Source organism: Microtus oregoni, unplaced genomic scaffold (genome assembly GCF_018167655.1).
Source record: "Microtus oregoni isolate MIOR12 unplaced genomic scaffold, Mior012 000023F_ref0000262, whole genome shotgun sequence".
In the NCBI taxonomy this organism is placed as follows: Eukaryota; Metazoa; Chordata; class Mammalia; order Rodentia; family Cricetidae; genus Microtus; species Microtus oregoni.
In genome coordinates, this window is record NW_024543082.1 from 27,604,087 (window position 1) to 27,627,714 (window position 23,628).

A 23,628-nucleotide genomic window follows, 5' to 3' on the forward strand; every position below is an offset into this window, starting at 1 on the left:
CAGTTTCTGTGTGGTCATTTGGAGTCTTGGTGGCTGGGAACGAACAAGCAGTCTCCGCCTACAAATTGGCACCCAATGTGGGACTAACTACATCCACATAAAATCTGAGAAAGTTCAGAAAGGAATTCTAGACATAAAAGACCAGAGTTAAGCATGGCTTCTTGGTAGCTGGTATTTTTTTGTGGGGGATGGGCTCTGTTTGCTGGCAGAGAGCAGGAGCTCCATGACTCCTTTAAGAGAGGTCTTCCTGACTCAGCAGTGGCAAGGAAGGCTGAGCAGCTTCTTTAGGAGCTGGCTTTTTGGTTTGCCAACACAAATGGCTCTGACTCTTTTGGGAGGTCTGGCTACAGAGCATTTAAATGGCGTTTGTGAACAGAGTGATACAATTTGCTTAATGGCAACATAAACCTTTTGTGTGCCTGGAAATGGGGCTGTGAGCCTGACACACATAGCGAGCACTGAATGGATCTCTGTCATATTGGAGTAGGCAGAGACAAAAGGAAAAGAGCCTTAGTCCTAGCCATACTGCTTAACATTTTAAGAAGTGGTTCTGGTCAGAAAAGGATTTCAGATATGCAATAGGACAGATTCAGACCTCTAAATGAGACATAGTGTATTTAAAAATATACGTAGGCTTGTAAGAGAGGGGAAAAGGAAAATAGATATATAAAAGGAAGTAAGTGGTTTTAGAAAATAAAAGAAAGTCTTTAAGGAGACAGAGTACAGACAATCATAGATTAAAGAAGTTAAAAAATAAGCCATGTAAATATAGAAAATTCACAGAGACTCTGGATTATGTATATTATTGTGCTTTCATTCAATTTTTTTTTTACTGTGAAGAAACTAAGTACAGAGAGACATTTAATTGAATGGGCTGCCAGGCTAAACCAAGATATATATGTTAAAGGTATCTTGACTTCAAAATTTGGGTCTAAGGATATGTTGCTTTGGAAAAGAGATTCTTTTGTTTCACAGAGGATGAGAACCTGTGCATTTCTTCTAGAGTAGTGTTGTTTGATGTACCAAGACCCCTTGAAAGGTCTCTGTGAACCATGCCCCCCAAAAAAGTTCTACCAACCAAAAGCAGGGAGAAGTATGAAGAGAACTATGTCTAAATTCCCTAAATGATTGCTTATAAAAGTTTGTTTACATTTAAAGGAGGTTATAATATAGAGATTTGCATTGGTATAGATCTTGGTTTATTGATACAAATTTAAGGTCAATTTTGTTCTATGTATATTTCTGCTCTTGATTAAGGTATTGTGTTTGTGCAGCTCATTTAAAAATGTAATGTATAATTAAGAAGTACAGGTTAATAGATAGTCATCTATGATAGTCAAGCTTGTAATCAAGTTAGTTAGGTTTTATAGATATATAAGACATATTTCAGTTAGATAGATAATCTTCAAACCTTTCAAAGACTAACAGAATATGGTATTTAAGATGTTTAAGAACTTAGGACTTTTCAAGACAATGAGACACATCTCCTGGTAGCACTAATTCCTTCAAGAGGAAGATGGGCATAGAAGAGGCTCCTTATGGAGTTTGCTAACCATTTGGGTAAGAAACTGCTCTTGCCTGAGCTACTTGATGGTATGTTATATGAACTGGATTTGCAGGACCCACAGAAAAATGACTACTGAACTTGCCTAAAAGTAAGATGGTCCTTCAGTGTTCCTACTTCATGAAAGAATCTGCCAGACAATATAGGCAGAACTGTTTTTGAAATTTCCTGCTTCATGAGAAAATCTGCTAGATATTATGGGCTTGTATGTTGAAGATGGATGCCCCAACATTACAGAAGAACTTTGGGCAACTGTCCAGGCAGTGAGATGTCTCTGTCAATTCTAGAGTTTTGGAAGTTGCTTACAATGTATTTCCTGTTTACTTAGGCAATAGTATATCCTTCTGGAGTCTTTGCTGGAGGTGAAGAATAGATAGTAATAATATAGTTTTCCTTACTTACAATAAAAGATAAAGTATAAATATTGTAACTGTAATTCTTGCTTGATACCTGTTTTATTATATGTAATTTTACTATGTTAAAGTTAAAACCTTCCTTTTTATTTAGATAGAAAAGCAGAGGTGATATGGGATTTCCCACTATACCATTGGTTAATAAAGAAGCTGCTTAACAGAACATAGCCATGCTGAAAAAGAATATATATATATATATATATATATATATATATATATATATATATATATACAAATAGAGAGAGACAGAAAGAAAGCAGAGTCAGGGAGATGCCATGTAGTCGCCAGAGGAAAAAGAGGAGAGCTGCCAGTCAAAACCTTGTTGGTAGGCCACCAGCCTTGTAGTATAATTATAAAATAATAAAAATGGGTTAATTTAAGATGTAAGAGCTAGCCAATAAGAAGCTAGAGCTAATAGGCCAAACAGTGATTTAATTAATACAGTTTCTGTGAGGTTATTTCAAGTCTGGCCAGGAATGAACGATCAGTCTCTACTTACACATCTATGCAGACAAAACACCCATACACGTAAATAAACAAACCTAAACAAAAAGTACTGTCGCTAATATTTAGGTTAGTGACAGTAGGTAGTGTGGGAAAGAATAGGGCTGAAAAGACAGCCAGGTGCTGTCAGTGGAAAGCCTTGTATATCCTGAGATAGAGTTTAGATTCTTAGCATTGTGAGCTGTCTCAGAAAGCACTGAAACAAGAGTGAATCACAGTCTGATTCATACTGGGAAAGTACACTGCATGTGGCCTATGGATCAGTAAGTCTCAAAAGGTGATGCTAGTGAGGGGTCAGAGTTGATCAGAGCAAAACCTTAGGAAGAGAAATCTGCGCCACTGCAACAGGAGGGAAAGAACGAAGGGCAGAAAGGACTGCAGATTGGATGTGTGTCCGGCAATAATGCACTGGTGTGCTTCTTCCTCTGTGGGAGAGAGGAAGACATCTTGAGATCTTTTTCAGACCTTTCAGTGATGAGATTTTAGTACTGACACAAATTCCTTAACATAAGGCGAGACAGCTACATAGTCTTATCAGGAATGATACTAAATATTTGGGAATGTACTAACACTATCCTTTTTCAGAATGACAATAGCTTTCAGCATTAAAGTGAAACCCAAGAAACTACAATAAAGCCTTGATAAGTCTAGTATCTCTTAGATATATCAACATGCACTATGCTAAGTGGTGACAGACTCTGTAGAAGAAACATTCTACAAAAGCCACAACACATCCTATTAACCTTGGGCCTGTTACCTAATTTTAGGATTGTAAATCTCCTAGTGAAAACTCTCAGTTCCTATTCAAGTTTGTGAATGAACCTCATGTATCTTGAGCTCTAAAAGGAGTCAGTTATTTATATGCACAGAGCCTATCAGGTTTCCCTATATGTCCTAAAAGCAAGTTCAAGCTGAGAGACCATCTATGACTTTAAATGAGTAAAGACTTTTTAAAAAAAATATAGGAAAACCAACTCAAAATTCCATTCAAAGGCAAAGTTCAAACTCCCCCTCCTCAAGAAAATTCAGACAACAGAAAAGGACTTCGGCTGGGCCAGGATGCCCAAGTGGGCTTTACTCTCGAATGCACATTGGGCTGACTTTGCTAAAGACATTTTCCACTCATGGCCTTCCAGAACTCAGAGTTCAAAGCTTTATAAGTACTTTCTTTATGCAGGAGCAAATTGTCCACAACACTATTAGAAAAAGACACGAGTCAATGTATTTGGCTCTTTGTTTCTTTGTTGTGTTTTTTGGAAAAGAAAGATTGTAAGGAAGAAAGGAAAGAAAGACTCCCTTTACATCTTTTTCTTGAGGGCTGTTTGCTTAAAAAAATAATAACCCCAAACTAGGCCATTATTGGAGTTTATGCTAAGCATTTCCAAATTCTGAAATAGGAACCAAGTCCATGGGATTCCTGTGACACCAACTTTTGTTTTTCTCATTATACAAACAGATACGTTGAGACACTCCACAGTGAGGTAATTTCTATGGTCTCAGCTGCATTTGATAAAAAGAAGCATGAACTCAAGGTTTTGAATTCCAGGTAAAGCCTTTGATCATGCTTTTACTAGAAACAGACAAACACAAAGTTGATAATCTCTTATGCTACAATCCAGGGAGGTGAAATTTGGTGGCGTAAGACAAGTTCTATTTCACGTCATTTTTACGCATACTTAAAAGGGAGGTCAATAGAGTTGCTTCAAGTTTCCAGACTTTTTAGGAAATGAGACATTTTGCCTAATTAAAATTTTCTTAATAGCTAACATGTTTAAGAATGCAAAATGCTTGTTTTATGCATTTAAAATACATAGTTTCCTCATTTTAAAATGAATTAACAAATTCATACCAGTTATGATTAGTGATGTTTTCCTACAGTCAGACAAACAATTGTCCCCACAGTGAATCCCACTATGCTTTTGAACTTCTTACCCTAGCCCTTCTTTCCCCTCTTGATTTATGACTAGGTCTCCACAGTTTTGTCTTTTTGTCAGCTCATCTGCTATCGCAGCCCTCCTCCTCTTCCAATGCTCTTCAGATCTACTCTGGTCTTTGAGCTCAGTAAAGCATGCTCGTTAGAATTATTTGTCAAGGAAAGGTGAATAGGCTTAGTGAGGACTTACTGGGATTGATTATGAATAGAAATACTTATGACCACTGTCTTGTGTTTTCTGAGCATTTTTGATATTTTTTATTATTAAATATATACTGTAGAATTAAGAGTCATTCTCACATTCCTTGTGCCTTCATTTGCCAAGTGGCATTTTATTAGCGCCTGTCCCTCGCAGCTATAAGCAATGGGTACAGGTAAATCAAACTTTGATGGTGTCTGCATGGGTTCAGCATGTGACAGGTGCCCAATAGCTATTCGTTGAAGGAATAAATGATGTTGAGATTGGAGTCCTAGCTAATCAAACAGAGGGTTCAAACTTGAGTAGCAGTTTTTGAAATTCTTAAAGCTCTCCTTCCACTTTCTTTGGGAATTAAAACACATTTAATTTTAGCTTACAAGTTTCCTATTGAGGCAATGAGTTCTTAGTGTGCTTCTCTTGAGGGATCCTGAATTAAATGATTTCTTGATAATCAATATATGGTGCTAAAGAGGTTAGAAACTTTTCTGCAGAAAAATGAAATTCAAGCAAAATAGGAGTTTTACATTTAATGCTGTAATGACTATGCATATGATTTGGAAAAGCATGTTACCATATAAGTGTATAAATACAGGGACCAGGATACCTATGGCATGCTTATCTTCTATCTCAGTTGTTATGAGTAGTGTTGTGATAATGGGATGCATGTGCAGATATCTCTTTCATATACTGACTTCACCAGAGGACTACTGCAACTAAACACATTCACTAAAACAATAGATTTAAAATTCAACATACAAGAACAACAATAAAGTCTATATACTTTCTATATATCAATCGTAGCATCCTATTCTGTGTGGGCTCTGAAAACCTTAGTAGGGCTGCAAGAGAATAAAAGGAATGAAGATACGGAAGAGCTGGGATCAGGTGGGCTGTGCCTGTGCATTTTCTGATGGAGTGGCTTCTATTAGACAACAACCTAGAAACTTCGGCTAATTTATTACAGACAGCACAGGAAGAGGAGTTGGCAAGAAAGTCTGTGTAGGGGAATAGTCTCAGGTTGCATATATGTAAATCATTGTAAATGTTTGGGAGGAAAAATCTGTAGTTTCTGGTTCTTGCACATACTAACAATGTTTGCACAACGTGAGAGGAAGGGTTTGCTAATTCTTAGCCTAACTTGTAGGGAGAAGGCTTTGCTGTTCCCATGGGTCTGAGGCATTGGGTCCTTGATGTGTCTGTGCCCATGTCAACAATATACATTCACTCAGGACTTCCTCAACTTCCCACAACCAACAATAAGTTTCTTTAGTACATTAACAAATTTGCTGAGAAAAAAAAGTAAAAACAATCCCATTCACAAAAGCACCTACTTCCCCAAATACTTAGAATTAAATAAGGAAGTGAGAGTCTACTGCAATAAAAATGCCACAGCATTTTCTGACAGAAACTGATGAAGAAGATAAAAATGAAAAGGCTGCCCATGTTTATGCATGGGAAGCATTAATATTGTAGAGATGTTCACAGCTTCCAGAGCCATTACTTGTTTATCTCTTCTCTCCCCACATTTTCATTATGCAGCCTAGGATGATCTCTAGCTGGAGATTCTCCAACCTTAGGCCCTTTAGTGCTAGGATCAGACTTCTGCCCTTTTATACCCAGAAATCCATGCTTTCAGAAAAACTTTTGCGATTGTGAAATCTTGACCCTTAAAGAGCCCCTGAAGAACTTTCTGCTTCCCTGCACTGTGGTTGGCACTCCCTGTAGAGCAGCTGATCTTCCCTGCACTGCAGCTGGACCTTCTTGCACTGCAGCTGTTCCTCCCTGTACTACAGCTGGTCTTCTGTGCTTCTAGGGTGCTCTGCAGCATAGATAAAATAGTCAAGACTCAGTTCAGGTCAGTAGAAAGAAGACTTTGGAGATGAGGTGAACGAGGCTACTACTTGAGTTCCAACACTCCCCTAACAATGGTGAGTGATTTATCTCTCTAAGGGTCTTCTGTCTAGTGTGTGTAATAGGCAAATACTTCTCCACTCAAATCTAATGAAGAATTAGATACAAAACACCTGCCATCGATTGTTTCTCTACAAAGACCAACTATTACTGTCATTTCTATTTGTTGATTTTCTTCACATCTAAATGTTCCCAGGTTAAGGCCCTTACTAACACTCTTGCTGATGTACTGACTATAAATTTAATTTCATAAGTGTAAAACACAAAATAGCTCTAACACATTTGTTCTGAAGCAAAGAAATCAAAGATTCTTTTCTTTAGCCACTGGCCCCTGTTTGCAGATGAGAATTTTATTGATATGTATTCAAATGTGAATTAAGCACATGTTGAGTATTTTATAGCTAGATATTAAAAGTTTATAAGTTAAATGTTATTTCTATCTTTAACATTGCCTCTAAAGTTTGCATACGCTCCAATTTATAAATATTTTGCAAGACAGGGGAAAGTACACACCCATAATTATTTTGTGATGTCAGATGGTTAACAATAACAGGATAAATTCTTTTCTTTTATTATTTTAGAAAAGTTTTCATTGAAGGTTTTTACAATCACTCCAAATAAACTGAGCTCTAACTAGAGAAGATACAGCTGATTGCTTGGTTTATCCAGTGGTTCTTTTGTCCCTGCCTGATCTTTGTTGAGTCACATATAGTGTGGCTGGCATCTGATATCATTAAACACCTCTATACACTGTTGCTACTAGAGATTCATTCAGAGGTATTTTCTGAAAGGCTCATTAACAAGTCAGACTCTTTTCTGCAGCCAGACAGCGTGATCACTTTGTTCTTGGCTTTGCCCAACACAGACTTTGTATTGCATGGTTGGTGTGTTGGCATGATGAATTCCTGAAGGGCCCTCAGTGAGCCAGTTAGTGCCAGGGCCACATCATTGCCAAATTCCATGGACACACTACCTCCTCTGCCCTGCTGGCTCTGGGAAAATCCATGAAAAAGAACTACTTTCCTTCAGAAAGTGAGGTCTCAGAGAGTGAAGAAATGCAAGACTCTGCTAGCTATCCTTCTTTCAGATACCCAGGATCAGTTGTTCTCTGCAGAAAGGGTCATGTTGAAGACTGAAGTAGTTGAGTACCTCAGTAGGTATTAAAACCACCCTTTCCCATGAAGGAAAAGGAGATGAAGCTAGGAGGGGTTATTGTGTGTCTTCATTTAGTTTAAATTACTCCACATCTCATTTTGTTTGTTCAAGACACAACCTTGATAAACTACAGAGGTGAAGTTTTTGATGAGAGTTATAGACACACCCAGGAATCAAGTCATATTTAATAAAGATTACTGCTGTCACAATTATTCATTGGGAATGAAGAAAAGCATGTCTTATTTAGCTTTTATTTCCACAGTGTTCATTCTTACAAAAGACTGCGTGGCATAAGACATGAAAAGTGAACTATTCTGTGCTGTTTCACACAGGAGTCACTAGTCACAAGTGGCTACTAAGTTTACAGTTAGAGACATTGTTCTAATTTGCTCTTTTTTTTTGCTGTGGTAATCGCCCTGACCAAAAGCAACTTGGGAAAAAAGGAAAACATTTATTTGGCTTACCTATTCCCCGTCATCATTCATCAAGGGAAGGCAAACTTGGAATTCCAGCAGGACAGGAACCTGGGGTCAGGAACTGAAACAGAGACCCTGGAGAACCCGTTTACTGGCTTGCTTCCCCTGGTTTTCTCAGTTTGCTATTTATATATTGTAGGACCACCTGCCCAAGGGTGACACCACCCACAATGGTCTGGACCCTCCTACTTCAATCACTAATCAAGAAAATGCCCTCCAGACATTCCTGCAGGCTAATACCTTGGAAGTGCTTTTTCAACTGATATCTCTCTTCTCAGATAATTCTAGTTTGTGTCAGGTTGACAAAAACTTAACCAAAGTAAAGAATAAAAGAAAATAATTCAACACATCTATTATGTTAAGTTCACTTCAACTGTGTAGTAGCTCTCCATATCTGAGTGGTGTCTATTACACTGGACAGCTCAGATGCAGATTTCTAACATTGTGGAAATTCTGTCAAACGCCCCTGTCAAAACTGTGCTGGGGAAACATGTTACTGACATTTGCAGTAACCGTCAGTTTAGAACCAGAAAAGATGAATGGAAGCAAAAAATGTAGAAAGTCTTTAATTAATAAGATGAAGACATATGACTGTGTTGACAGGTAAAAAAAATGAGAGCTTTACATTTTTAGCAAAGGAAACTAAAAGAAATATTAAAAAAAAACCTCAGACCATCTGGTTCAGTTCAAATTCTTGCTAGAAACTTGTGAGGGACTGGGTGGAAGGACAGGATGACAGACTTGACTGTCAAGTCACTTCCATTTGTGGAATGGAAGCAGTTTCCATCTTGCCTATATTGATTATATCACATAATCTTGCCTATATGTGATTATATCATGGTTTCAAAGACTCAGACCAATTGCATCTTTTTAGAAGAATTTGTAAGGGTAGAAAAATGTGCACTTAGAATCTTGCCATCTACTGTGCAGCTCACTTTATTACCCCTTTCTGGTTTCTTTATTTCCCTTATATTTACTAAGTTCTCTCATATGGAATGCACAGAGCGTGCAGAGATTAATTAGACATGAATCCTTCTGCAAGGAGGTAGACGCATAAATGGGGATCAGCATTATCATGTGATAATGAGCCTGGTGCCAGGCTGCACTCAACGTACCAAAGAGCAAGGAGAGCTACATAGGTCAACCTGAGTAGACTGAATGCAGACGTGTTTGGTCTGCATAGTGAAGACGTGACTTGAATCTTGGAAGGGCAGTATAAATAAATCTAATCAATAAAGTGAAAGAATACTTCAATCCCAGAGTGAGAGTGAAAGGCAAAAACAAGGTCAGTATATCAGAATGTGGCCTGGAAAAGATCTAAGATGCTGGATGTCTCCCTATGTTTCTCTTGTGAATCACAAAGGAAGGCTTGGTGCACCCTGTTGTCTGTGTCACTGAACAGCAGGACCAGCGATCGTGGCTGCTTCTCTAGATGACTCAAACGGCGTGGAGAGTCATCTATATGCTCTTGCCTTGCACCGTCTGGTTACAGATTGTAGTAAAAGCAACTCCAGGGAAAATGATCTGGGGACACACTCAAGTTGGCAGGACATGTGAAAGTGCTTTTGTTGCGGTCTGTTTCTCATATAATCTCATGAATTTCTATTGCCTTAGAAATGGCATGTTAGACTCTCCTGTGCTGGATGATGGCTACAGATGACCTGAAGTCAATCACATGGAGGGAACTGCTGGAGAAAATTTAACTCTCCAAAATTACCCCAGGGAGAAATGATAGGTCCCTCCCCTCTCCCTCCCCTCTCCTCTTTTTCCTTTCTAATTACAAAACCCTTAACGTTTTGGCTCTGGAATTGCAACATGTTTTTAGAGAAGAAAAAGTACAAAAAAGAAAAATAAATTAAAATCCCAGTGTTATACAAGAAACAGAGCCAGTCAGCAGTGTCTAGGAACAGGGCCACTGGAATCCTCTCACTTTATGAGTCAGAGGCACTGTCCCAGGGTGCAGGAGATTGTCTCTCCCTTTGAGGATCAGACATCTTTAGAAACAACAAGGAGAAACAGTTCAGGGACAGGCTTTGCAATGGGACCTACAAGGTCATACTGACTCTGCTGTTTCCAAGCTGTGTGGCACTAGGCAAATTGCTTTGCTTAATTGAATGGATGCTCTGTTTTCTTCTTGATTAAGTTGGGATATGAGGAACAGAGAGGTAACAGGACCAGCGCCTCCTTTGCTAGATAACTTAGAGCATGAGTTTCTTTCTTTCTTTCTTTCTTTCTTTCTTTCTTTCTTTTCTTCCTTCCTTCCTTCCTTCCTTCTTTCCTTTCTTTCTCCTTCCTTCTTTCCTTCCTTCCTTCCTTCCTTCTTTCCTTTCTTCCTTTTTCCTTTTTGTGAGATGAGTTTTTTTTTTTGTGTGTGTGTGTGTGTGTGTGTAGCCCTAGCTATCTAGAACTTGCTTTGTAGACCAGGCTGGCCTTGAACTCAGAGTTCCACCACTCTCTGTCCCCTGAGTGCTGGGATTAAAGGAGTGCACTGCCACACCTGGCCTTAAAGCATCTATTCGTTTAACTGTGAATGATGGGATTACTCTTTCTTTTCTCTTGGATGACTATGAGTTACTTATTTGCTTGATGAAAGGGTGCTTAATTGCCATGTTTGGGTATACTGGCCTCTATATGCTAACTTTGTGAGGGCCAAGGGAATTCCTAAAGCTCTAAGAGAAATAGAGAAGTTTACAAGGTGGCAAGTCCGAGTGTCTTACACAAACTCAGTAGTCCCAGAGATAGTAAGTTGTACTTGAACATCAACATGTATCTTTGAATTGTTGAAATTAGTTCCCTATTGATAGTATGATTGCAAATGATGAGAGTAAATCTGCCTAATCTCAGATGACTAGTGATTATAAAGATGAGACAGACTGTCAGCTCAGAAACTGATGAACTAAAGTATCTAAGTGCCTTGATTATGAAGCTCGTCACTCACCATTGGCCAGGCCTCTGAAACAAAATACTGAGAAATGAAAATTCAAAGAGAAGGAAAAGTCAATTTCAATATATTCAGGACTTTAGTTTTGGTAGGAATAAAAGCAATACAGGGAACTAGAGAAGGAGGGAGGGATGGCGGAAGGAAAAGAGGAAAAGAGGGAGAGACAGAGAGAGGGGAAAGAGTGCAAGAGCCCGAGAGTGTGAATAACTGTAGCATTTCTGCTGTTGGGATTGCTCTATTATGAAGAACCGAGAGCATGGATAACTGTAGCATTTCTGCTGTTGGGATTGCTCTATTATGAAGAACCGAGAGCGTGAATAACTGTAGCATTTCTGCTGTTGGGATTGCTCTATTATGAAGAACTGAGAGCGTGAATAACTGTACCATTTCTGCTGTTGTGATTACTCTATTATGAAGAACCGAGAGCGTGAATAACTGTAGCATTTCTGCTGTTGGGATTATTCTATTATGAAGAACCGAGAGCGTGAATAACTGTAGCATTTCTGCTGTTGGGATTGCTCTATTATGAAGAACCGAGAGCATGGATAACTGTAGCATTTCTGCTGTTGGGATTATTTTACTATGAAGAACTGATGTCCAGACCAAGGCATCTCATCGTGTTGTTTCCCTAGAGATTTAGCATCCTGGCATGGTTCCTTACTCATGGCTTGTTAAAGCAATACCCACTCAGCGTATATTACACAATAACAAGCAATACTGCTAACACCTTATTGCAGCAGATCTTAAAATAATGAAGTGGGAAGTGATTGCCAAACTGTCGTCAAACTCTTCTATAGAATACTAAACCCAAGAGTTATTTTAAAGTAGAAGAGACTCAAGATCAAATACTAATTAAATGCCCTTTTATGTCCCTTGTAGCAATTATTTAAAATTCACTTTAGCAAGTGTGGACAAGAAGAGATACAAATTTTATATGTTAGTTATTTTTTATTTTATTTTAATTCTTTGTGTCGTGTGTGTGTGTGTGTGTGTGTGTGTGTGTGTGTGATAGGCCGCATGTAAAGGTCAGAGGACAATTTGTGGAAGTTCATTTTCTCTTTCCACCATGTGGGTCTTGGAGACTGAACTCAGGTACTTGGGCATGGTGCCAGGGGCTTTTACTCTCTGAGCCGTCTCTCTGTTTCAACAGTTATTAATTCCTACCCATAAAACGTATCATTTTTATTTATTTATTTATTTATTTATTTATTTTTGAGACAGGGTTTCTCTGTGTAGTTTTCAAGCCTGTCCTGGAACTAGCTCTTGTAGACTAGGCTGGCCTCAAACTCACAGGAATCTATCTGCTTCTGCTTCCAGAGTGCTGGGATTAAAGGTGTTTACCACCACCGCTGGCTAAAGAAATGCAATTTTTAAAAATCAGTTCTTGTGAAAGTCCCCTTTGGCAGGTGATTAAACATCACTTGGTAAATATATAGAATTTTCAAAACTCTTTAAACTATAACTTAGTCATTATTTTTCTCTTTTCACTTACCCTTGGCCTTGTCCGACTTCCTGCTACAGTTGCTAATTCCCTCTGCATTCTAAGAAAGAAGAATACTCTTGCTCTATCCTGGAAGAAGACACACCTACTTGAAAGTCTATCTTATGTTGACTGGCTCTCCATAAATGTCACAAGCCATTCCCAGGAGCTATGTGTGCCATCCAGTCAGTATTCTGAATAAATAGCTCTGGCAACCCATGGTCTGGCAGCATTGCTACTTATAATACATTGTAAGATGAAGATAAATAAACCAAAGCACAGAGATGGTTAAGTGGTTTGCATAGGGCCCCAGGGAGTCAAGGTGGTTTAGGGATTAAAATACTGAAGACTATCTGGGAAGGTGAATTCTCGAGTCACACACCTACCACTGTCATAGCTTCAACTCTGGTGACGTCACACTTAGCCAGAGGATTATTCTGCTTTCCTGCAAATGTCATAAGTTTTACAAAGCAAGCACCCTTTATCTGACGTGCCAAGGATCCCTCCCCCATCCTAATTGATCTCTATCCCCCAAAGGGTGATGAATTACGCAAGCATCTCAAGTCTTAACAAGTCATCTCCCCACAGCTGTGCAGTGGAAATGTTCAACAAGGCATTCACTTCAGTCTAGGCAAGACCTTGGCTGCTCCCTGGGGAGATCCAGAAGGAGGGGAGTGCTTCTGGGCTATCTTGGTTGGAGACGCTTGGCTAGCCTATTTTTTGTCTTTTCTCTTCCAGCTCCCTTGCAGCAGGGGTAGGCCTCGTCAAGGCACCTTTCCTACCCTCTCGGCCAGTCTCTCATTGATCATCAGCTGCTGGCGTTTGTTTATTACTGAATTGAGCATTTAGATTTAGTCTTGGCTGGTGGTGGCCTTGGAAAGAACATTTTCTAAGACTGTGTTGGTTTTCTTTCAAATAAACTTCTGCAAGCCTGGACATTTCTGGCATTGCTGAGAAGTGAGTGATTTATTCTTAGAGGCTTAAATTAGGTTCAAAAAAAAAGAGAGAGAGAGAAAAGAAAACTAACAATGCAAAGGACATTCTAGCCACTGGTTACAACAGATTCTTAACTCTGCTCAGAAAAATCTTAACTCTTAAGATCCCCTCTGGTCGCTGATGTCTTTTCCAGACAATCAGCATACTGGCTCCCCCTACTGGTAAGCAACTCCCCCATCTACTCATTGGGCCATGAAGGGTTATAATAAAGGGAACTAGGACCCTGGGTCTGCCATTTTTAAAGTAGGGGCTGAGGATACAATAGTGTATTTTGCTGAAGACCCATTTTCTTGTCTCATTCTTTCAACCTTAACAATTTTGGTCACAAATTCTTAACTCCACTAGTGTCCCTCTTTCTTAACTTCTTGGCCTTATTTTATGTCTGGTCAAACAAACAAACACAAACCAAAACCCAAAAACCAAAGGCAACCACACATTTGGGTTGATATTGTTAGCATTATGACTCTAGACTTTAAGATTGGGCAAACACAAAATAGCTATGTATATAAAAATATAGCAATGTACAGTTGACATTTTGAATTTATGAAGCAAATTTAGATTTACTATTAGAGGGTATAAGCTAATGGGAGGAATAGAAAATTAAAGGGATAGTGGCTTGCAAATGTGTTTCAGCTATCCCATCCACATGTTCTTTGCTTAGTTCTTGAAGATTTGAGGTCATCTCAGAGAACCGAAGGCTGTGAGACTTAACCCCTCTATGGTCAGGGAGGAAAAGCTCCGCATAAACCAGCAATAATTAGCTCAATTATTCACTGACACACATTTTCACAAAAAAAAAAAACAGCTGTTTTATCTAATTAACAGAAGGGACCAGAGAAGCTCCTCAACAAATTGGATACATGCTATTGCCTGGAGAAGCCAAAAGCGGACACCCACACCCAGGCCTATTTAGTTAGAGCCCACGACATGATTAATTGTAGTCTCAGCACTTCAATGACCCAATGCCTAAATACCCTGTGCCAACACATCAATGGGGTGCGCAGGAGAGGCACTCTTCAGAAAAGACTTAAAGGAATGTTTGTACAATGTTTAAACTTTGACCGCGTAGATTTTTTAACATACAATAAATCAGTTTCAGAAGATAATTGCTGTGGCAAAGGCAGGCAAACAGTTGGCAGGCATGCTCAGAGTTAACTGAAGAGGCAACTGGAGTAATATCTGTCCACTGATTCAGTGTGAAGTGTTTCTAGTAAGTGACATAAGAATGTTCTTTTCTATCTTCATAGTATTGTTTGGTGGGGTAACTTTATGCGTTACTAGTAATTGTATTATCTCAGCAGAGAAAATTTTGATGCCTTGACACCCATTAAGTTACTACCCTGGGTCAGCCTTAAGTCTAAAGTGAGTTCAAACCAGGCTCTTTCCCCAGTTGAGGGAAAAGGTAAGCAAGAGTTCAAAGTCTTGTAAGTCTTCTCTGTGTGCCCAGCCCTCAAATGACACTATACCTAAAGAATACTGGTATAGACAGTTCATCTCCAGAGGGTCTGGACAGACAGCCACAGATGTCTGTAGTTCAGTTCTCCAAACTGCTCTGGAGCTTCCCCCTCTTCCACACCACAAGTGTGAATGCTTGGGGCTGTGCCTTTCTCTCACTACACTCTTGGCTCCTGGATTTCTCCCTTCTGTCTCCACACACGTCAGGCCTGTACCCTCCTGTCACTGTGGATCCACCATTTCTCTGATTGGCTGTTGTGTGCATTTGCCTTTCCTCTCCTTAAAGAACTGGGGAAGGACAGAATCAACGGATAACACATTGTCTTTTGGGAGGGAACAGTATAAAGAATATTATTTCAAATAAGTATTAATGCAAATAATTACTCAGTGTTCTTTTTCCATGTAAATATTGAAACTAACTTTTAAGCATGTTACAGAAATATAATTCTAGAGCACAGGTAAAAGTAGGAAAAATTACCCAGTTCTTCAGACAAGGTGATTTTCCAGCCATCCATGAGGTTATGAGGTTATGAGATCATACATTCCATAACATAAGAGGAAACCCTAAGCTTGATACATCCAGAATTTGAGTGCTTCTATGTCCCTAAGACTACATACGGGTCTTTCATAGGAGCTGAAAGTAATGAATATTTTCTGTTTAACTTTTTTCCCCTATTCACTTACTCCCCAACTCAACACAGAATTACCAACTAGCTAGTATATTTCAGATTCTGCCATGGAAAATGGCAATGAAGTTTCCTATGATGTTAATTATCAGTAATCTCAAAGATGTTTGTGGGGGTCATTTCATATCTTTTAGACACATTCTTCAGTAGAGCTATAGCTGTATCCTGAACTTCCCCCCATCTGAGAGCCCCATGCTAAGTTCTTACAGGCTACTCAGAACAGTTAGGGACATCCCAGATTCCCGTTGAGCGGGAAGAAGCACCAGTTATTCAAGATGTAGAACTGGCTAGGGAGTTTTGTCCCTTTGCGCCCCAGCTTGCTATACTCATCTGGTGTCCTTGTGAATGACATCAATGTTTCTGACCTTTTCCATCTCTAACATGAACTTTTAGTTGAAATTAGGCTCAAAGTCCTTTCCAGGAATTTTATTTGTATTGTCTGAGTTCTTTACTAACCTTCCAGAAGTTTGAACTTACTGAAAAAATAAAAGTTCCCCCAAACTCACCTCAAATAATTTACTGGAGGCCCAAAGTAATTCTTGATGACTTTTCATCCATGCATATAAGTTAAAGTTTAGAAAACTATAAAACTTTCTGACTTGATGGAGTCAACATTTATAGTCTGTTTAAAAGAAGTATGAAGAGATTTGCAGCAATGAGAAAAACCCCAAGAATGAATGCCATCCTCTGTAACGGTGCAGGACACCCCTTCTATGGGAGAAGCAATGCCAGTGGCAGCCAGGGATGGTGACTGCAGCTGCAGCAGGAGGCTGGCTGCGTTTTCCAGGAAGAACAGGGGAAGCAAGTGTCTTATAAAAGCTCCTCAAGTGGCTTCACGGGGGTGGGGGGGCTCCTGCCAATTGAGCTAGCGGTATTGGATAGTATTTTAGGTGATGACACTGTGATTAGTTTGGGGGAGTGGGTTTGTTTTACTTACTTCAGTTTGATCTGATGCAGCATCAACGGCTTCCTGGACTGGGGTACACAGGGCTTCCAGACTGGAGATATTCCAGACTCCAGGGACCCCTTTCATTTTTCATACAGGACCTCCACCCTTAGACAACAGAGTTACTGAAGCCACGCTGCAGCCTCTGACCCAAAGGTTTTCTCTTGGTACTGAAGTGTGGCTAACTCTCCTACCTTTCAGTCAGCTTCATCTCTCCGCAAAGGGAAGGGGACCAGCAAAGCTCTGCTTTAGGACTGTGGGGTGCAAACTGCAGTTAATTCGAAAATCTTAAGATAGTTTATTAATTTTATTATGATGATGAATATGATTATGTCCTTAGTATTTGATAACGACTTGTGAGCAGCCTCCCTACCCCCCCACCGCGAGCCCCCCCCCCCACTAGACGCCTTATGTATCAAAAGATACCCGTTAGCACAATGCTAAGAGGAAGATTCTCTAAATTCCAGAGACATTCACTGTCCTCTTAACTCTTCCGATCCTCTACTCTACTCAACAGAACAGTTCATTTTGTGAGGCTCCTCCCAAACCTCAGGATCGGTCTGTACTTTCTTTAAATTATGTACACAAGGGGACGTGGAAGGACATACTAAGATATGTTTCTCCAGAGTCACTTGGAGAAGCAGAGACTGGAAGTCTTAGTCATTCTTTAAGCTGCCATACTAAAGAAGAGGAGTAATTGATACCCCTAACTTGAAAACATTCACTTAACACTGTCCCCTTCAGGTTTTGAAGGTGTTCCCAATAAAAGATGAAAACATGGTGTTTCATATGCACAATACAGCTTGAAAAAAATAAAACTGGCAAAATTCCTGTGAGTTTGAAGTAGGTACACTTGAAGTCATTTCAGGTTTTAGAACCATGCTGCTGTCTTCTGGAGGAGAAGGAAGACTCATGAGGAAGGTAGTAGAGATGCTTCTTACATTCTGAGTGGCAGTGCTCTTATCAACTAGGAAAGAAAATTCAAAGAGAAGCTCAAGAGCAGACACTTCTGCTCTTCTTCAGCCTCCAAAATTCTGCATAAATAAGAGGTCGTGTTTGATAACAGATGGGGACCATTCTCTTAGTGAATGTCTATGATTCTCGCAGCTTCCCTCTCAGTTTTGGTTGATTTTACTTTCCTGACCTTTATTCTTTTCTTTATAAATAAAAATAAAGTAACATATGCCTTCTGATCATGCAGATACTTTATTTATTCATAAATAGGAAAAGAAATCTAAAACATGCATTTCTCCAAGTGGGGCAGGCATTCAGAATCTGAAGGGCACACTTTGAGTGTCTCTGATGGAGGAATGCCCCCTCTTGTTTACTTTTAGGGAGTTATCAGTAGCCTGCTGCAGTGACATGGGCTGGGTATGGCCACACACAGGAAGAAGAGGCTTGGGTTGTCCTTTGACTTTTTGTGCAGAAGGGGTGATATTAGGATAACTAAATAATATCTCGCCACTGATTTTTCTAAAGTCATAAGAGGTAAAGTGCCATTGTACTCAGTACATACCCTATGGAAAGACTCCTTTTGACTGCTGATGCCCCCTGGGAGGTTTACAGCATGAACAGTCCAAGATGCTCTTACTATTTAGTTAAGGGTGTCAAACCTCACAGCACACAGGGAAGGCGGTTACTGTTGAACTGTTCTTTTTTGTTGTTGTTGTTCGTAACTGGTCTGCCCAGACTGTCAGGGAGAGCAGAAGCAAACCTTCAGAGAATAATTAAAGCCCTCAAATACAGCTTTAACAGAGTTCTGTCATCCAAGGGTTTGCCCCTTAGAGCAGTTAACTTTGATGAGGGAGAGCAGTGGAGGAAAGCAATATCTTTTTACCCTGATGGTGCTGGGCAGGAGGAGTCAAGTACCACCCTAAAGGAGGAATTAACTTGAGTGTACCAAATACTTGGTTTGGCTTTGTCTCATACCTTTGTCTTGACATGGTTGATTGCTCATGTTAGATATAAAGCAAGCGTATTGCACTGCGGCTAGAGATAAAGGTATTTTAATATGCACAGGTCACATATTATCTTGGCCAAGAGTAATTTTATATCATTATCTTAAAGGAAACCACACTCTGCAGTATTTTTCCACTTGGAAAAAAAAACCCCCGTAACATGACAGAATGCTCCACATGTAACTCCTTCACTGGAAGAGTGGTATTGACGCCCTTCTATCTGAAACAGTTTTTAAATCATTTTTGTTATTTCCTTTGATATCTGAAAGCTAAGGAGAATGTTTAGAAAGACCCAAGTCTTGTGTTTCTTTAATAGGGAGGTGTTTTACATATGTACTGAAATTTCCTTTCCATGTGAAACAACATACAACGAACAGGCATGAAAGTGTAAACAGTTCTCTCCCTTTAAGAACCTTAAGGGCTGAAATGGTGGGTTGGTTTCCTGACTGGCAGCCCAGGCTTGTCTCCTCCACGTGCAGCCTGCGGCAGTTCCCCAGATGGAACCCTTGAAGAGGGCTTTTCTCCACGTGACAGTATTTCTTCCCACAAAACCCACAGAGTATGGTGGCAAACTTCATGGCCCAAGTTCTTACAGAAGTCACTGTCTCGTTTGTTTTTTCCTCTCACAGGTGCAGGGCACTCTGGAAGAAGAACAGATCAATCCCCACCCACCCACCCATCACCTCTGCCACCCACCCACCCATACACCCAAGGTCTTCTCCCTGCTGGAGAGCTCTGGGGGAGTCAGTCACTAACCAGGCAGATTTTCATTTGCTACAGGAGAGCAGAGGGAATGGGAAGGATGAAAAGCTCCATCTGACGTCTTCCTGGCGGGTCCCTCTATACATCAGTCTGTTGCCCAGGAAGAACGGTGTAATCTGGCTTGCATGCTTCTCTGAGAAGCATATTGAAACACTTTATGTTTTAGGTGTGTATAGCTGTCACGGAGTTCTCTCCTATGCTTCCTTCGTCTCCACGCATGTCTCCTTTGGGGATGTTCTGGAAAGGTAGCCCTGCATTGGCTCCTCCTGCCCCAGCTTGTAAACTGGGATTTGTTCTTTCCTATCTACCAGCCACCTGATTACTGTCCCCAGGCAAAGGGCACCGGTTCACATCATTTTTTCCAAGCAGTTAAACCTGAAAAGATACTTCTTAAAGGACCCACGGAAGCTGTCTTGGGGGTTTGGAAAACCCCGCAAAATCGTCAGCAGACCTTTTTGCTGTGCTATTTTTAGAAAACGAATTGTGCTCCTTTAAAGTGCATTTTTTTGACAACGGGACGGTTTTCCCTGCCTCTACTGATATGTGAAATATTTGCCATCAAAACCACAAGCATCACACCTTACAGAGATACATTTAACCTCAGCAACAGTCAGACAGACCAGGGAGGCAGGGGAGGGTGACTTAAAAAGAGAAAAGATTTTTGTAATAGAAAGGCTGTTGTTTCTGCCAAAAAGGAATTTTCATTTTACTGTTCAAACAGAAGTTTGTTTTCAAACCAGTTACTAGTTAAGAAACTCACTGTTCATCCCAGCATCCTTATGAATCAGCTCTCAGCGTGTTGACCAGAAGCGACTCACTCCGGGCGGGCAGCAACCCCCTGTAGGTCAGCTGCTCCTAGAAAGGTTATCTTACCTTGAGCTCCTAAGATCTGGGAGACAGGGATTCGGGCTCCCACGGAGAGGACCGAGGAAGGGCTCTGGACCTCTGCGCTGTGCGGGTAACTTGCACTTGGCTTTTATGGACAGGTGGGCGGAGCTGCTCCTCACAGTAGGTGGGCAGAGATTGAGCCCGGCGGCCGGCGGCGGGCCGGCTGCCCCCGTGGAGTCGGACACTTGTCTGGGGAGGGGCAGAGAGGGTAGAGACCGGAGCTTGCCGGAGTGGGGAGAGTCAGGGACGTGGGAGGGCGGAGACAGGAGTGGAAACAGAGGTGGGAAAAAAAAAAGTAGAGAAAGGCAGAGACTACAGAAGGTTGGGGAGGAAATGAATGGATTTTGGGAACTGGGAGCCAAGTAGCGGTAGAAGAGGAGAGAGATGGGGATCTGATTCTGAAAGATGGGACAGGTACTAGATTGTTTTCCAGTTTTGCGTGATATTTTTGGCAGGGAGGGAAACCGTGAGCGACTGTCACTAATTAAGGTGTTTTCCCTGTCATCGAAAAGCCAAGTAACGGGCCAAGGAGAACTGAAGGGTTCCTTCCGAAGCGGGGCAGAGCGACGAAGATGGGGGTGGTGGGGGTGGTGGTGGTGAGGACTCGACGTGCAGGCTGCGCCCAGACAGCGGTGGGAGGGGATGGGCCCCGGGAGCCCCAGGCGCCCTGCTCCTGGGAGCTGGCTGCTGCAGCCCGGCCCACCCCTCCTCACTCCTGCCAGGCTCCTTCCACAGAAAGTTCTTCTAAGTGTGCTGCATCCAGGCCGCTCCCGAGACTGGCGCAGCTGTGAGGTCCATCTGCAGAGACAGCTCCGCACCAGCCCGTTTCTTCAACATCTGCTTATGTAACATAGATGCCAGGGCTTGCTGTCCTCTGGTTATTTTCAGTATTTAAAAAACTCTCCGTAGCTAGCCATTGAAAAACTGTGTCATAGCTGTTTCTCCGCTTGTTGTAAGCATTAAGAGGATTTAACCAGCAAGTGCGAAGGGTCATGCTGAAGTTATTAAGAAATATATTCAGAGAAAGAAAAACAAGGTCCTTTCGCTGCTGAGCGGTGACTCACTTCCCAGCCCAAGTTCGATTTTTTTTTTTTTTTTTTTTGCCACGAAAGGAATCAAAGCGTCTTAAAAGAGAACTTTAGACTTAGAGATGGTGATATGAGTACTCAGATGGATAGCCTGGGAGAACTCGCACACATATATGAGACCAGTGTTCACCCGGATTTCCAGGGGAAGGGTCTGTTCCATGCGGTGCTGTTTTCTCTCTTATTGTCTAGTGAGCTTAAGCTAGCAACAGGTCGAGCCACAGCTATGGAGTTTACAAACTCTTGCGCTCCTCAACGCGCAGCGCGGGGAGCTTATGACTTGTGGTCCTGGGGACCTCTCCAGCGAGTTACAGAGAGTTGGGCACTAAGTTCCCTCAGCCTCTTCTCACAGGAAGCTGCTGGACCGCTCACCTGGCCTGCAGTCTCCTTCCCCCAGGTGTGAAAACAAAACAAAATCAAAATGCCTTAGGACTTAACCATATGATTCTGTGGGGACAAAAATCGTCTTTCCATTAAGAGCCACCGGCCTAGCTAAGGTCCATAGTGTAAGAAAGAATTTTCAAAGAAGCTATTAAGAAAAAACCTGTGCGTGCCATTGGGATAATAATATTACCTGCCGCCACATGTGGTAAGTTTACACTGGACTTAGTTTTTTTTTTTTTTTTTTTTTTTTTTTTACAGTACTCCCATCTGTCTGCCTGGAGAGCTCAAAGCCTCAACTGATGATTCCCTTGGTAAGAATTCCAAGCTCAACCCAACTGGATATACTTGGAAGTCAACAAGTAGAATCTGATGTGATTCAGAGAAAGAGGACGATCAAGGATACACGAAATGGAAACACATTTAATTCTCATTAAGATGCAAATTTGACATCGAATCAGATATTTAATCAGATATATTCATCAAGTTTGTCGTACTGCTTACTTGCCTCAAAAATTATGATTTTTTTTTTGTTCCTGGACTTTCTATTCAGTTTTATTCAGAAAACTCTTTGGGTGCAACAAGCTATACTTACTGGTTTACTAGATGGCAAAACATAAATGCTCAATAAATGTCACCCGGATTAACTGAATAAATTATTCTAATGAGCACGGCTGTAAGGACAATGACCAGTAGTTGTGCATTTGATGAATTAATGAAGAATGAAAAAGCTAAAACTTTCACACAAACTCTTTTGTGCGTTTGGTGTTTGTTACCTCTTTTTACTTTTTTTAATTCAGTTTTTCTCCATAAATTTTTTATATCTTTTAAGGCTGTGTTCAAATCTTTTTAGTAAAGTCTATGAAGCAAATAACCTTTGTTACCAGAACTGGGATTAAGACGATATTATCTGTTCTGGGGGCTGAGCCATGAAACCAAATATGATTTTAGACGCATGGCGTCACTTCTTAAGAGTCTTTAACATCGTAAGAAAATGTATTCTGAGAAAACAAAACAAAGCAAAACAAGAAAAGGACTAGAAGAGGGTCTGGGTGGTAAAATGAGTTAGCAAATATTCTCAGAGGATTATAGAAAATAATCCTTTAATGCCCCTCACACATTCCAGTTCCATGGCGTAGTGGTGAGAAAGAAGGTGGTGGGGGGACGACAAGAGGAGCACAGAAGGTGATATACAGCTGCAGACTGGAGTTTTCTTCCCCCCTTTCTGCCGTTACCCCATTATGTTGAACCTGAATATCCAGCCAACAGAGCAGAGGCCCTCTTTTCATTTTGTTTGGATGGTGCCAATGATTAGTTCATTTCTCCAGTTCGCACTTGCCCGAATCTGATTCAGTAGCAGATGTGGACAACAAGTTGTGAATCCAGGAATGGATCTCGGGGCAGACTCACAGAGTGCTTTTCCTAGAATTTCTCCAAAGGGACTGAGGCTTGAAATGGGACCCTTGGTGAAAGAAAAAAGATCTAACAGCAACAGGCTAAATGTCCTGAAATTGCCATTGTGTGGACGTACCAACAGCTACACATGATTACCATATCTGCAAGTCCTTGATGAATGTAAATCTTTTCCAACGTGTTGTGTGTGAGGATAATTTATGATTATCATGTACATACATACACACACATCTTAGGAATGGATATCTGGGAGTGTGAGGTATTTAAAGCAAAGGAAAATGGGAGTGTGAATTTGTTGTCACAGAGAGAGGTAAAAGCATGCAATCCTGGCAACGGAGTAGTAGAGACTGCAGGGACAAGGCAGCATTTAGCTGAGCCGTAGCAAGTAGCATGGATAGAAGGCATTGAATAGTATTGTTTTCCACACAAGTGTGTGTGTGTATGTGTGGTGTCTTCCGATCTGAAAAAGGCATACATATTCA

The 23,628-nt window shown here is 40.8% G+C and overlaps 1 protein-coding gene across 1 annotated transcript in view; it reads right to left on the reverse strand.

The window, feature by feature from the left end:
- Nucleotides 1-20,557, reverse strand: part of Col8a1 (collagen type VIII alpha 1 chain) — a 126,713-nt gene extending 106,156 nt beyond the window's left edge. The window contains exon 1 of the mRNA XM_041673304.1: nucleotides 20,253-20,557. The gene's annotated coding sequence lies outside the window, so the exon portion shown is untranslated. The remainder of the gene's footprint in view (nucleotides 1-20,252) is intronic.
- Nucleotides 20,558-23,628: the final 3,071 nt, after the last annotated feature.